Consider the following 12,843-nt stretch of genomic DNA (forward strand, 5'->3'; position numbering starts at 1 on the left):
TCCCGCATCAGGCTCCCTGCTCGGCGGGGAGTCTGCTTCTCCCTCTGATCCTCCCCCCTCTCATGTGCTCTCTCATTCTCTCTCTGTCAAATAAATAAATAAAATATTAAAAAAAAAATTAAACATAAGGCTTAAAACTACAAAACCCCTAGAAGAAAACAGAAACATCTTGGTGTTGGTCTTGGCAATGATTTCTAGGATATGACACCAAAAGCACAAGCAACAAAAGCAAAAATAAACAAGTGAGCCTAATTCAAACTCAAAATCTTCTTCATAGTGAAAGAAACAATGAAAAGGCAACCTAGAGATTAGGAAAAAAAATGTAAACCATATATGCAATAAAGGGTTAATATCCAAAACAATAAGGAACTCCTATAATTTTTAATAGCTCAAATCATTATATATTTAATTTAAAAATGGACAAAGGTCCTGAATAGACATTTCTCAAAGAAGGCATACAAATGACCAATAGGTACATGAAAACGTGCTCAACAACACTAATCATCAGAGGAATGCAAACCAAAACACAATGAGAGGGCGCCTGGGTGACTCAGTTGGTTAAGCGACTGCCTTCGGCTCAGGTCATGATCCTGGAGTCCCTGGATCGAGTCCCGCATCAGGCTCCCTGCTCAGCAAGGAGCCTGCTTCTCCCTCTGACCCTCCCCCCTCTCATGTGCTCTCTCTCTCTCTCATTCTCTCTGTCTCAAATAAATAAATAAAATCTTAAAAAAAAAAAAAACCCACAACGAGGGGCGCCTGGGTGGCTCAGTTGGTTAAGCGACTGCCTTCGGCTCAGGTCATGATCCTGGAGTCCCGGGATTGAGTCCCGCATCGGGCTCCCTGCTCAGCAGGGAGTCTGCTTCGTCCTCTGACCCTATCCCCTCTCATGTGTTCTCTCTCTCTCAAATAAATAAATAAAATCTTTAAAAAAAAAAACCCACGATGAGATATGACCTCACATCTGTCAGAGTGGCTATTATTAAAAGAAAAAAGGAAATATAACAAGTGTTGGTGAAGATGTGGAGAAGAGGAAATCTTTGTGTACTGCTGGTGGAAATGTAAATTGGTGCAGCCTCTATGGAAAACAGTACGGAGGGATGTACAGTGTGGTGCAAACATACAATGGAATTTATTCATCCTTTAAAAAGAAGGAAATCCTGCCATTTGTGACAACATTGAAAAACCTGGAGGACATTACGGTAAGTGAAATAAGCCAGATAGAGAAGGACAAATATTCTCTTACTTAATGTGGAATCCAAAATAGTCAAGATCATAGATGCAAAGAGTAAAATAGTGGTTGCCAGGGGCTTGGGGAGGGGGAAAGAGGAAGGTGATGGTCAAGGGTACAAAGTTACAGTTATGCAAGATACATGATCAAGAATTAACATTGTTAGGGTGCCTGGGTGGCTCAGTTGGTTAAACGACTGCCTTCGGCTCAGGTCATGATCCCAGAGTCCCAGGATCAAGTCCTGCGTTGGGCTCCCGGCTCAGCAGGGAGTCTCCTTCTCCCTCTGACCCTCTCCCCTCTCATGTTCTCTCTCTCTCAATTAAATAAATAAAATCTTTAAAAGAAAGAATTAGTATTGTTAAATTTTATTGATATAGATAATTCTGGAAATCTATACAGCATACTGTCTCTAGCTAACAATACTGTGGTGTATATTTAAAATTTGCTAAGAGGGTAGATCTAAAGTGAAAGAAGAAGAAGGAGAAGAAGAAAAGAAGGGGAAGGCGGCAGGAGGAAACCCTGGTAGGTGATGGATATGTCTATGGCCTTGATGGTAGTGATGGCTTCACAGATGTATATTTATCCTCAAACTCATTGAATTGTATACAATAAATATGTGCAGCTTTTTACATGTCAATCATACCTCAATAAAGTTTTTTTAAGTAATTGTACTAATTTACACACTTATGGAAAGCATAGAGTTCCAGTTGGTTTCCATCCACCTCAGTACTTGGCATTTTCTTTCTTTCTCAGCATAGCCACTCTGATGTGTGGGTAGCAGTCTCTTTGATCAACTTTTCCCATGTTTACTGACCTGTAGACTATCCTCTTTAGTGAAGTGGCTTAGTACATTTTTTTGCCCATTTTTTTTCTTTTGAGATGTATTTTTCTTACTGATTTTTAGAAGTTTTTTTGGTATATTGTGGATATAAATCCCATATCAGTTATACATCTAGATCTATTGAATATATATATAGAGAAAATATCGTTTCTCATTCCGTGGGTTGATTTTTCACTCCCTTAATGTTGCCATTTGATGAAAAATGTCCTTGATTTTAATATATTACAACTTGCAATATTTTTATTTTATGGTTAATGTTTCTTGTGTCCTGTTAAAAATATCTTTGTTTCAGGGAACCTGGGTGGCTCAGTTGGTTGAGTGTTCGCCTCTTGATTTCAGCTCAGGTCATGATCTCAGGGGTGTGAGATCGAGGTCCATGTCAGGCTCCATGCTCAGCAGGGAGTCTGCTGGAGATTCTCTCTCTCCCTCTCCCTCTGCCCCTCCCCCACTTGCACACATACACTCTCTCTCAAAAAAAGTAAATAAATATTTTTAAAAAATATATCTTTGTCTCCTCCCAGGTCAAGAAGGTATTCTCTTCTGTTCCCTCTAAAAATTTTATTTTATATTCACAGAGTCTCCAACTATCTGGAATTGATTGGGGGCAGCATCATTGCATTTAGCATATTTGTCATAAATCAGGTCACCATATATGTAAGGATTTATTACTGGACTCTATTCTGTTCCACTGGTCCATTTATCTTTCCTTGCATCAGTATCTCACTGTCTTTTTTTTTTTTTAAGATTTTATTTTTATTTATTTGACAGAGAGAGAGACAGCCAGAGAGGGAACACAAGCAGGGGGAGCAGGAGAAGGAGAAGCAGGCTTCCCGCAGAGTGGGGAGCCTGATGCGGGGCTCGATCCCACAACCCTGGGATCATGACCTGAGCCAAAGGCAGACGTTTAACGACTGAGCCACCCAGGCGCCCCAGTATCTCACTGTCTTAAACACGGTACCAGTATAATGGATTTCTATACATGGCAGCAAAAGTCCTCCAGCTTTATTATTCTTCTGTAAGATTGCCTTGGTTATTTTTGGTCCTTTGCATTTTCATATGAGTTTTAGAATTACCTTGTTAATTTCCACAAAATTTTCTGTGACTTTTAATCAGTATTGCATTATATACATTTGGGGAAATTTTTATATATTTACAGTATTGAGCCTTCTAGTCCATGAATGTTATATTCTTTCTTATTTAGGGTTTCTTTAATTTCTTAGAGAAATTTTGTGTTTTTCAGTGTAGTGGGATTGTTCATTTTGTTAAACTCATTCTGAGGTATTAGTCATATTTTAATGTAAATGGTATGATTTCCTTTTTTTAATTTATTGCAGATATATAGAAATACAATTGGCTTTTATTTATTGATCTATACATAGCAACATTGATAAATTCACTAATTTTGAATTTATATAAATTGTGTACCTAGAAAACCCAAAGCAAATATGTGATTTGCAAGTAATAATAGTTTTGGGACACCTGCATGGCTCAGTAGATTATGCATCCAACTCTTGGTTTTGGCTCCGGTCATGATCTTGGGGTCGTGAAATTGAGCCCCGCATGGGATCCAAGCTTGCCATGGAGTCTGCTTGAGATTCTCTCTCCCCCTCTTCTTTTGCCCCCTCCCCACTCTAAAAATAAATAAATAAATATAAAACATAACTTAAAAAATAACAGTTTAGTCCTTCCTTTCTAATTTGTATGTCTCTTAGTTCTTTTTCTCCCCTTATTTCAATAGCTAGGACCTCCGGTACAATGTCGAGTAGAGGTTGTTTAACAGCAGACATCCTTGTTTTATACCTAATGTTAGGGGGATGATTTTAACATTTTGATATTGAGTATGATGCTTGTTGTTGATTTGTGTGGGGGGGTGAGTAAGATATCCCTCAACAGACTCAGGAAGTTGCCTTCTGGTTTCAGTTTTCTATGAGTTTCATCCTGAATGGGTCATGCATTTTGTCAAATGCTCTTTACTCACTAATTTTTTATGTACCAAGATGATTGTATAATTTGGGTTTTTTTTCTTTATTAGTGCATTCAATGTTAAAAATATATTTCATTCCTGAAATAAACCTCATTTGCTCATGATGTAATATCTTTTTATATATCACTGGATTTGATTTGCTAATGTTTTGTTAAAGATTTTTGCATCTTTGATTATGAGAACTTGGTCTATATTGTTTTCTGTAATATCCACCTGAGATTTTGGAATCGTGTTTATTCTAGGCTCACAAAAAAAGTTAGGAAGTGTTCCCTTTTTATGTTTTCTGGAGGAATTTTTGCAAGATCCATGCAATTTCTTCCACGTGTTTAGGCATAGGGTTTTCTTTATGACAAATTTTTAAATAGATTTTCTCTTTCTTCTTCTGCTAAATAAATTTGCAATTTTTTTCAGTGAATTTGTCTATTTCACCAGATTGTCCGATTTGCCATCTTAACGTTTTTCATAATATCTTAAGTTTTTAATGTCTGTATGATCTATATTAATCCCTCATTTTTCGTTCCTGATATTGTTCATTTGTGTTTTCTTTTTGTCTTGGACGAACCAGTTTCATAAATAGCAAGATTTTTGATGTAGTTTTTCTCTCTTGTACATTTGTTTCTATTTCACTGCTTTCTGTCCTTTATTATCTCTTTCCTTCTAATTTATTTAGGCTTGATGTGATGGTCCTTTTCTAGTTCCATGAGATTTGGAAGCTGAATTCTAAGCAGGAAGGTTTTCATTGCATATATTTTATAATATAAGATTTGGGTTATTTGAGGTTAAAGAATTGAACCCTGGCACAAATTAGAAGATGAAAACTAGTTAGGAAGATAACACGGTAATTCAGGGCAAAAAGAATGGGTTGTACTAATGCGGAAGCAATATATAGAGATTGATATAGAGAGGTCATAGAGCCAAAGGCACTTGTGAATAAGTTGGATTGTGAAAGAAAGGGTCAGCGAAATGTATCTTTTCCCTGTGTCCCTCCAGATCTGCTCTCTACCCACTTCTACATTGCTCTGTGCCTCCAAGGTTAATCATTATGGGCTGTATCAATGGACTACACCAGTATAAGACTGGCGAGCAGGAAGAGAGTGAAATTGGACTACATATTTCCCTAGTTCCCTCTCTACCTGATCAATCAAGGTTGGCTTTGACCACCCCCCATACACACACACCATAGGTCTCATTACACCTTTTGCTTGGTAAGCCTTACTTCTCTGTGTCCAGTAACTACTCCTTGCCTTGCTTTTTCAAACTTGGGTGCTATAATTGTTCTCCCAGGCTTGCCAGCCTCAGAAAACTGTACCATGTTTTATTGTTTTGCCTTAAGCTGCCACATATTTGTATATTATCCCTTTGTCAAATTCTCATCAGCAATCCTTTAAGCAATCCCTTAAGTCAGCAATTACCAACACAAGAGGTAATCGGACTGATTTCTAAGGATTTATTGAAGAAATTTATGGGAGCCTGGGGCATTTCCTGAGATACAGGAGAAAGCGAGAATGGATGAGGCCAGTAGAAAGAAAATTGTCCATTTTTAGATACATTCATATTAGAAATCCCAGCAAATATCCAATGAATATAAGTGTTAAGATAAAGAGAAAGATTATTGCAGGCATTATTAAAAGTCATTTACATATAGATGGAGTGACTTGTTTTTTTTAATTTCATTCATATATTTTTAATGATAAATGCTATCCTTGTTAGAAGCTACTTTTCAAATAAATCTGCATGTGCATCTTCAAAAATATTTAAATGACTGGAAAAAAGTGAACTATTCCTCTCTACCACCGAGGGTTATTAAATTTAAAAGAAAAAATACAGAAAATGGCCTGTCTGATTTTTATAACACAGTAATCCAAAGATCTTTTCCAATTGGGAAGAGCAACTTCCAAACATATATCTAAACAGATATGTGTCCAAGGTTTGGACTGCTTTTTGACAACACACAACATAAATCCCACTTAGGGAATAATTGCCTGGGATGGTGCCGAGTTACCAGGTCATTTAAATCGATGCTGTGTGCAACTGCACACTTAAAATTATTTACACTGCTCTTATCCTAGCTACAATCTGTTCTCTCTCGCTAATGCAGTGGAGAGAAATTTACTCCAGAATACCAAAGTCCTTCTGATTTCATTTTTGCTCCCACATCTGCTGCTGTAAGCGCAAGTCCTAGAAATAAAACCAAATAAAGAAGCCCATGGAAGCTTTGGGGGAAAGTGGGTTTTAGAGTAAACATCAGTGAAATCTTCAAAGTTCTGTTTCTGACACTTGGTTCTAATTAACTTTAATGGCTGCTTGCAGTTGTTCATTTGAGAGATTTGGAGGAGGTCTTTCTTTCCTCTTACGTCCTTCCTTCCTTCCCTCCTTTTTTTGGACACAGGCATTTGACACAGGATTGAGGCAGAGGGTGTACTTTGGCATTTTTCATTTGAAATGAGGCTGTGGTCTGTGACTCATGTTACTTGCCCCATTAAAGTTGCTGGCTGCAAAGCTGTTGAAAGTTCTTAGTTTTGTTTTAGTTTCTTATTTCTTAGGGTCCCCCCCCCCCCCCCCCCCCCCCCCCCCCCCCCGCCAAGGCCCCGGGAGGGGCGGCGCGGGAGCGCACCGCAGGGATCTGCTGGGTTTGGAGACTCCAAATGGGATCGGGTGCCAGAGATAGAAACGCTGAGTCAGGCCAGGTGAGCACGGAGTGCGGCAGGAGACTGGGGAGATGGGAGTGATTGACTGCGCACTGATGAGTGGGGCCCTGGGTTCTCGGCTCCTCCGGGGCGGAGATTGGGAGGCTGCCATTTTCACTCTCGGCCTCCAAAGCTGTTGTTTTTGCTTTTGTTTAAAGCCAAATAACCAGATGTGTATACATAAAAATAACATTAAGGTGGGGGCGCCTGGGTGGCTCAGTCGGCTGGGTGTCCAACTCTTGGTTTCTGCTCAGGTAGTGATCTCAGGGGTTGTGAGGTCAAGCCCCACATTGGGCTCTGCACTCAGCAGGGGTCTGCCTGACATTCTCTCCCTTTGCCCCTCCCCCATGTGAATGCTCACATTCTCTCTCTCTCAAATAAATAAATAAATCTTAAAAAAAAAAAAAAAGAATATGGGGGCACCTGGGTGGCTCAGTCAGTTAAGCATCTGCCTTCAGCTCAGGTCATAATCCCAGGGTCCTGGGATCAAGCCCTGCATCAGGCTCCCTGCTCAGTGGGGAGTTTGCTTCTCCCTCCCCCTGCTCTTGTGTTCTTGCTTTCTCTCTCTCTCCCTCTCAAATAAATAAATAAAATCTTAAAAAAAGAATATGAAGGTAGAGAAGAGAAGAACTAGGAACAACCCCTGGTGTACTACAAAATTAAGAGATCTAGCTCAAAAGAAGTGGGCAGCAAAGAATGTGGGGCAGAAAGGAATGTGGCGGTTCAGAAACTAAGAGAATGAAGTACATCAATAATAAAAGAGGGGCATCTGGCTGGCTCAGTCAGTGGAGTATGCAACTCTTGATCTCAGGGTCATGAGTTTGAGCCCCATATTGGACGTGGAGCCTACTTAAAAATAAACAAATAAATAAATAAAACAGGTCATATTTAAAAAAGAATAAAAGAGTTGCCCATTGTCATTCTGCTTAGATTGTAAATAATATGGGGACTGAGATTTGAGAAAAGTATGTGCAAACAGCAGTCATTAATGACTTATTAAGAGCAATCTTAGGGGGTATCTGGCTGGCTCAGTTGAGCCCACAACTATTTATTTTGGGGTCGTGAGTTCAAGCCCTACTTTCAGTGTAGAGATTACTTAAAAAAAAAAAAGAGCAATTTTACTGCAGTGAGGATGAAGGCTCAATTATAAGAGCTTAAAGAAGGCACCTGGCTGGGTCAGTCAGAGGAGCATGCGACTCCTGGTCTCCGGGTTGTGAGTTTGAGCCCCATGTTGGGGTGTAGAGATTACTAAAAATAAATAAATAAATATAAGAGTTTGAAGAGAAACTAAGGAAGTGACATCTGGAAACAGTGACTATAGACAGCTTTTTAAAGAAATTTTAAGGTCCCTGACATTTAGTTTCAACTAGGGCCAAGTAGTTGTTCTCAAAATTATGATACTTATGTACTTATGATGGCATGGATTTACTCCACAACCACAGGGATATGCCCTATGCCCTATGATTCTTCTTCTTTTTTTTTATTATGTTCAGTTATTGAGGTTTATACGGTCTCCACACATCAAACTGATATAACATAGATACTTTAGGGATGCCTGGGTGGCTCAGTGGGTTAAGCGTCTGCCTTCGGCCCAGGTCATGATCCTGGGGTCCTGGGATCAAGTCCCGCATTGGGCTCCTTGCTCAGCCAGGAGCCTGCTTCTCCCTCTGCCTGCCTTTCTCCCTGCTTGTGCTCTGTCTCTCTCTGACAAATAAATAAATAAAATCTTAAAAAAACCAACAAACATAGATACTTTAAATATCCTTACATTTTCTGTATTTTAAGGCCCAAATAGCAGCACTACCTGCTGTTCAGTTAAGACTTGCAAAATCCGAGGGGCGCCTGGGTGGCTCAGTTGGTTAAGCGACTGCCTTTGGCTCAGGTCATGATCCTGGAGTCCCCCATCGGGCTCCCTGCTCGGCGGGGAGTCTGCTTCTCCCTCTGACCCTCCTCCCTCTCATGCTCTCTGTCTCTCATTCTCTCTGTCTCAAATAAATAAATAAAATCTTAAAAAAAAAAAAAGACTTGCAAAATCCGAGCAAGGGAAGGAGCGAGAGCGCTTCAAGATGCGCTGCCTGACTACACCAACTTCGGGCCCTGGCCCAGGCTGCACGTGCAGGGCATCCCACTGGCCCAAGCGTCCACAGCAGCACGTGGCAGCGACCCACAAGTTCGTGAACATGCGGGAACCCTCGATGGACACGAAGGCGGTGACCGACAGGGCGGCTCAGACCCTGCTGTGGACTGAGCTCCTCCGAGGCCCGGGCATGACCCTGAGCTACCTGTTCCGGGAGCCTGCCACCATCAACCACCCATTCGAGAAGGGCCCACTGAGCCCTTGCTTTCGGGGAGAGCATGCGCTGCGTCGGTACCCATCGGGAGAGGAGCGCTGCACCGCCTGTAAGCTTTGCGAGGCTGGCTGCCCCGCCCAGGCCATCACCACCGAGGCCGAGCAGCGCGCGGGCGGATGGCAGCCGCCGGACCACCCGCTACGACATCGCCATGACCAAGAGCATCTACTGCGGCTTCTGCCAGGAGGCCTGCCCCGTGGACGCCATCGTCGAGGGCCCCAACTTCGAGTTCTCCACCGAGACGCACGAGGAGCTCCTGTACGACAAGGAGAAGCTGCTCAGCAACGGGGACAGGTGGGAGGCCGAGATCGCCGCCAACATCCAGGCCGACTACCTCTACCGCTGACGCCCCCCGCCCGGCTGGCCTGCAGCCCCTGCGGCCCAATAAAAAAGCTCTGCACCCCCCACCCAAAAAAAAGACCTGCAAAATCCATATGATTCCATAATTCCACTTCTGGGTGTTTATCTGAAGGAAACACAATCACAATCTCAAAAAGCTATCTGCACCCCCATGCTTACTGCAGCATTACTTACAAGAGTCAAGACATGGAAGCAACCTAAGTGTCTATCAGTGGATGAACAGATAAAGAAAATTACACACACACACACACACACGAATATTATTCAGCCATAAAAAAGAAGAAAACTTGCCATTTGCAACAACATAGATGGACCATGAGGTCCTCATGCTTGGTGAAATAAGTCAGAGAAAGACAAATACTTTATGATCTCACTTATATGCAGAATCTTAAAAGAAAACAGTAATGTGATTGTATATATATAATGTCAATTTATCTCAATAAAAAAGAAAAACCAAACTCATAGAAACAGAGATTGGGATTGCCAGAGGTGGGGTATGGGGGGTGAGTGGAATGAGTGAAGGGAGTCAAAAGGTACAAACTTCAAAAGTTATAAAATAAATAATCCCTGGGATTGTAATATACAGCACTGTGACTATAGTTAACAATATCATATATTTGATAAGATCAAAACATATATTTGAAAGTGGCTAAGATAGTAGATCTTAAAAGTTCTTACTGCAAGAAAAAAATGTGTAGCTATGTTTGGCAATGAATGTTAACAAAATTTATTGTGGTTAATCATTTCACAATATATGCAGATATCAAATCATTATGTTGTATACACCTAAAACTAATACAATGCTATATGTCATTTACATCTCATTTAAGAAAAAAAAAGACTTGCCAGGAGCACCCGGCTGGCTCTGTCAGGGGAGCACGTGGCTCTTGATCTCAGAGTTGTGAGTCTGTGCTCCACATTCAGTTACTTACAAAGAAAATCTTTAAAAAAAATTTTTAAAAAGACTTGCCAAATTTTCTCTAGCTTTGGGACCCGATCAATACTTCCTATTTCATAAGTCATTCAGAAAATGGGTCAGAGCAGCACATTTAAATGGTGTGTATGTTCGTTTTAAAATGTACAGAAACCAGGGGAGCCTGGGTGGCTCAGTCGTTAAGCGTCTGCCTTCAGCTCAGGTCATGATCCCAGGGTCCTGGGATCAAGCCCTGCATCGGGCTCCCTGCTTCTCCCTCTTCCAATCCCCCTGCTTGTGTTCCCTCTCTCACTGTCTCTCTCTCTCTCTCTGTCAAATAAATAAATAAAACCTTTAAAAAATAAATAAGTAAAATGTATAGAAACCGAAACCAAATAAACACTGCTTTTTTTTTTTTTTTTTTAAGAGAGAGCGAGAGAGCGAACTGGGTGGGCTAGAGGTGGGCAGGGGGGGGGGGGGAATCCCAAGCAGACTCCCTGCCCAGTGCAGAGCCTGAGGTGGGACTGGATCCCATTACCCTTTCAGCCCAAGCTGAAATCAAGAGTCGGACACTCAACTGACTGAGCCACCCAGAGACCCCTAACTCTGTGCTTCTGAGTAGAAGGAGTTGCTAAATGCAGCAATGACTTTCATTTGGGTGACATAACTGAGACCTCTGTACTACTGGAATCTAATATGAGTTTAACCTGCCATCATCTAACACACAGAAATTAGGAATCCTGATTGATTTAATGATAAACTACAGTCATTATCCAAACTCCATCCATTTCAATGCAAGCTAAACAAGTGAAGTAGGTGGAGATGTGATAGGAGTCACCACATTTGCATCTTTTATTCTTTGATAATATCACTCTTTTTGCAATGCCATATATATGTATCACTTGCAAATTGCTATTGCAAGTCAGATTAATTTCCAAGGACTCTTCCTACAATAACAGTACTCACTCTTCATATTAAGGAGGAAATATATGGATTCTGCTGTTGTCAAGTATGCATCAAAAAATGGAATAAATGACCATAGTTTCTTTTTTTTAAGATTTTATTTATTTATTTGAGAGACAGACTGAGAGAGAGAGACAGAGAGCATGAGCAGGGAGGAAGGGCAGAGGGAGTGAGAGAAGCAGACTCCCCGCGGAGCAGGGAGCCCAACATGGGACTCGATCCCAGGACCCTGGGATCATGACATGAGTCGAAGGCAGATGCTTAACTGACTGAGCGGCCCAGGCATCCCTCTACAGACATTTTTAAAGATAATAAGAGAATTCAATAAACAACTTTTCAATATTTGACAACTTAGTTCTTTGACGACTTAGTTCAATGACCAATTTTCTTGAAAAATAAAACCTATGAAAATTGGGTGCCTGGGACTGGGTCCTGGAATATTTGGAGCAACAGGGTCCTGGGATCGAGTCCCACATCGGGCTCCCTGCTCAGTGGGGAGCCTGCCTCTCTCGCTCTGTCTCTTATGAATAAATAAATAAAATCTTAAAAAAAAAAAAAACTATGAAAATTGACACAAGAAGAAATAGAAAGTCTGAATTCTCCTAGCGCTATTAAAGAAATTGGACCACTATTTTAAATATTTGCCACAAGAAAACGCCATGCCTGAATTGCTTCACCAGGGAATTCTAAACATTTAAGAAAGAAATAGTATTAATCTTACTCAAACTCATCCAGAGAACAGAAAGAAGGAAACACTCTGCAACTCATTGTAAAAGTCCGGTAATTTTGATACCAAACCTAATAAGGACATTTCAAAATGCATCTCATAAACATAGATGCAAAACTCCTTATCAAAATACCAACAAATCAAGAAAAATTTTTAAAAAATCACAACAAAATAGGGTTTATTCAAAAAATGCAAAATTCTTAGCAAACTGAGAACAGAAGAAAACCTCGTTATGCTTACAATAACATCTAAAATTTCTACATCCAATCACAATGATGAATTATTAAAATTAATGGTGAAAATTGAAAGCTTTCCCCCCTAAGGTCAGAATTAAGCAAGTATGCCCATTCTCACCATTTTGTTGGAGGTTCTATCCAATGAATTTAAGGCAAGACAAATGAATAAAAGACATATAGATTGGATGAAAATAAATAAACCTGTTATTATTCACAGATGACATCATGGTGTACATAGAAAATAAAACGGAATCTAAAGCAATATACCATAATTTAGCAATGTTGCTGGATTCAAATTCAAAATACAATGCTGATTTTATTTCTATGTACTTTCTAAATACTACCAACAAAGAAACTTTTTTTTTTCAACAAAGAAACTTTTTTTTTTTTTTTTTTTTTTTTTAAAGATTTTATTTATTTATTCATGAGAGACAGAGAGAGAGAGGCAGAGGGAGAAGCAGGCTCCCAAGGAGCAGGGAGCCCAACGCGGGACTCGATCCCAGGACCCTGGGATCATGACCTGAGCTGAAGGCAGACGCTTAACGACTGAGCC

The 12,843-nt window shown here is 40.5% G+C and overlaps 1 pseudogene across 1 annotated transcript; it reads left to right on the forward strand.

Moving 5' to 3' along the window:
• Nucleotides 1-8,806: 8,806 nt before the first annotated feature.
• LOC123855018 (NADH dehydrogenase [ubiquinone] iron-sulfur protein 8, mitochondrial-like) lies at nt 8,807-9,490 on the forward strand (annotated as a pseudogene). The gene has a single exon (XR_006793438.3). The product of XR_006793438.3 is annotated as an NADH dehydrogenase [ubiquinone] iron-sulfur protein 8, mitochondrial-like (transcript).
• Nucleotides 9,491-12,843: the final 3,353 nt, after the last annotated feature.

Source organism: Mirounga angustirostris, unplaced genomic scaffold (assembly GCF_029215605.1).
Source record: "Mirounga angustirostris isolate CCGP_5_RB_7025 unplaced genomic scaffold, mMirAng1.0.hap1 SCAF_16, whole genome shotgun sequence".
Taxonomy (NCBI): Eukaryota; Metazoa; Chordata; class Mammalia; order Carnivora; family Phocidae; genus Mirounga; species Mirounga angustirostris.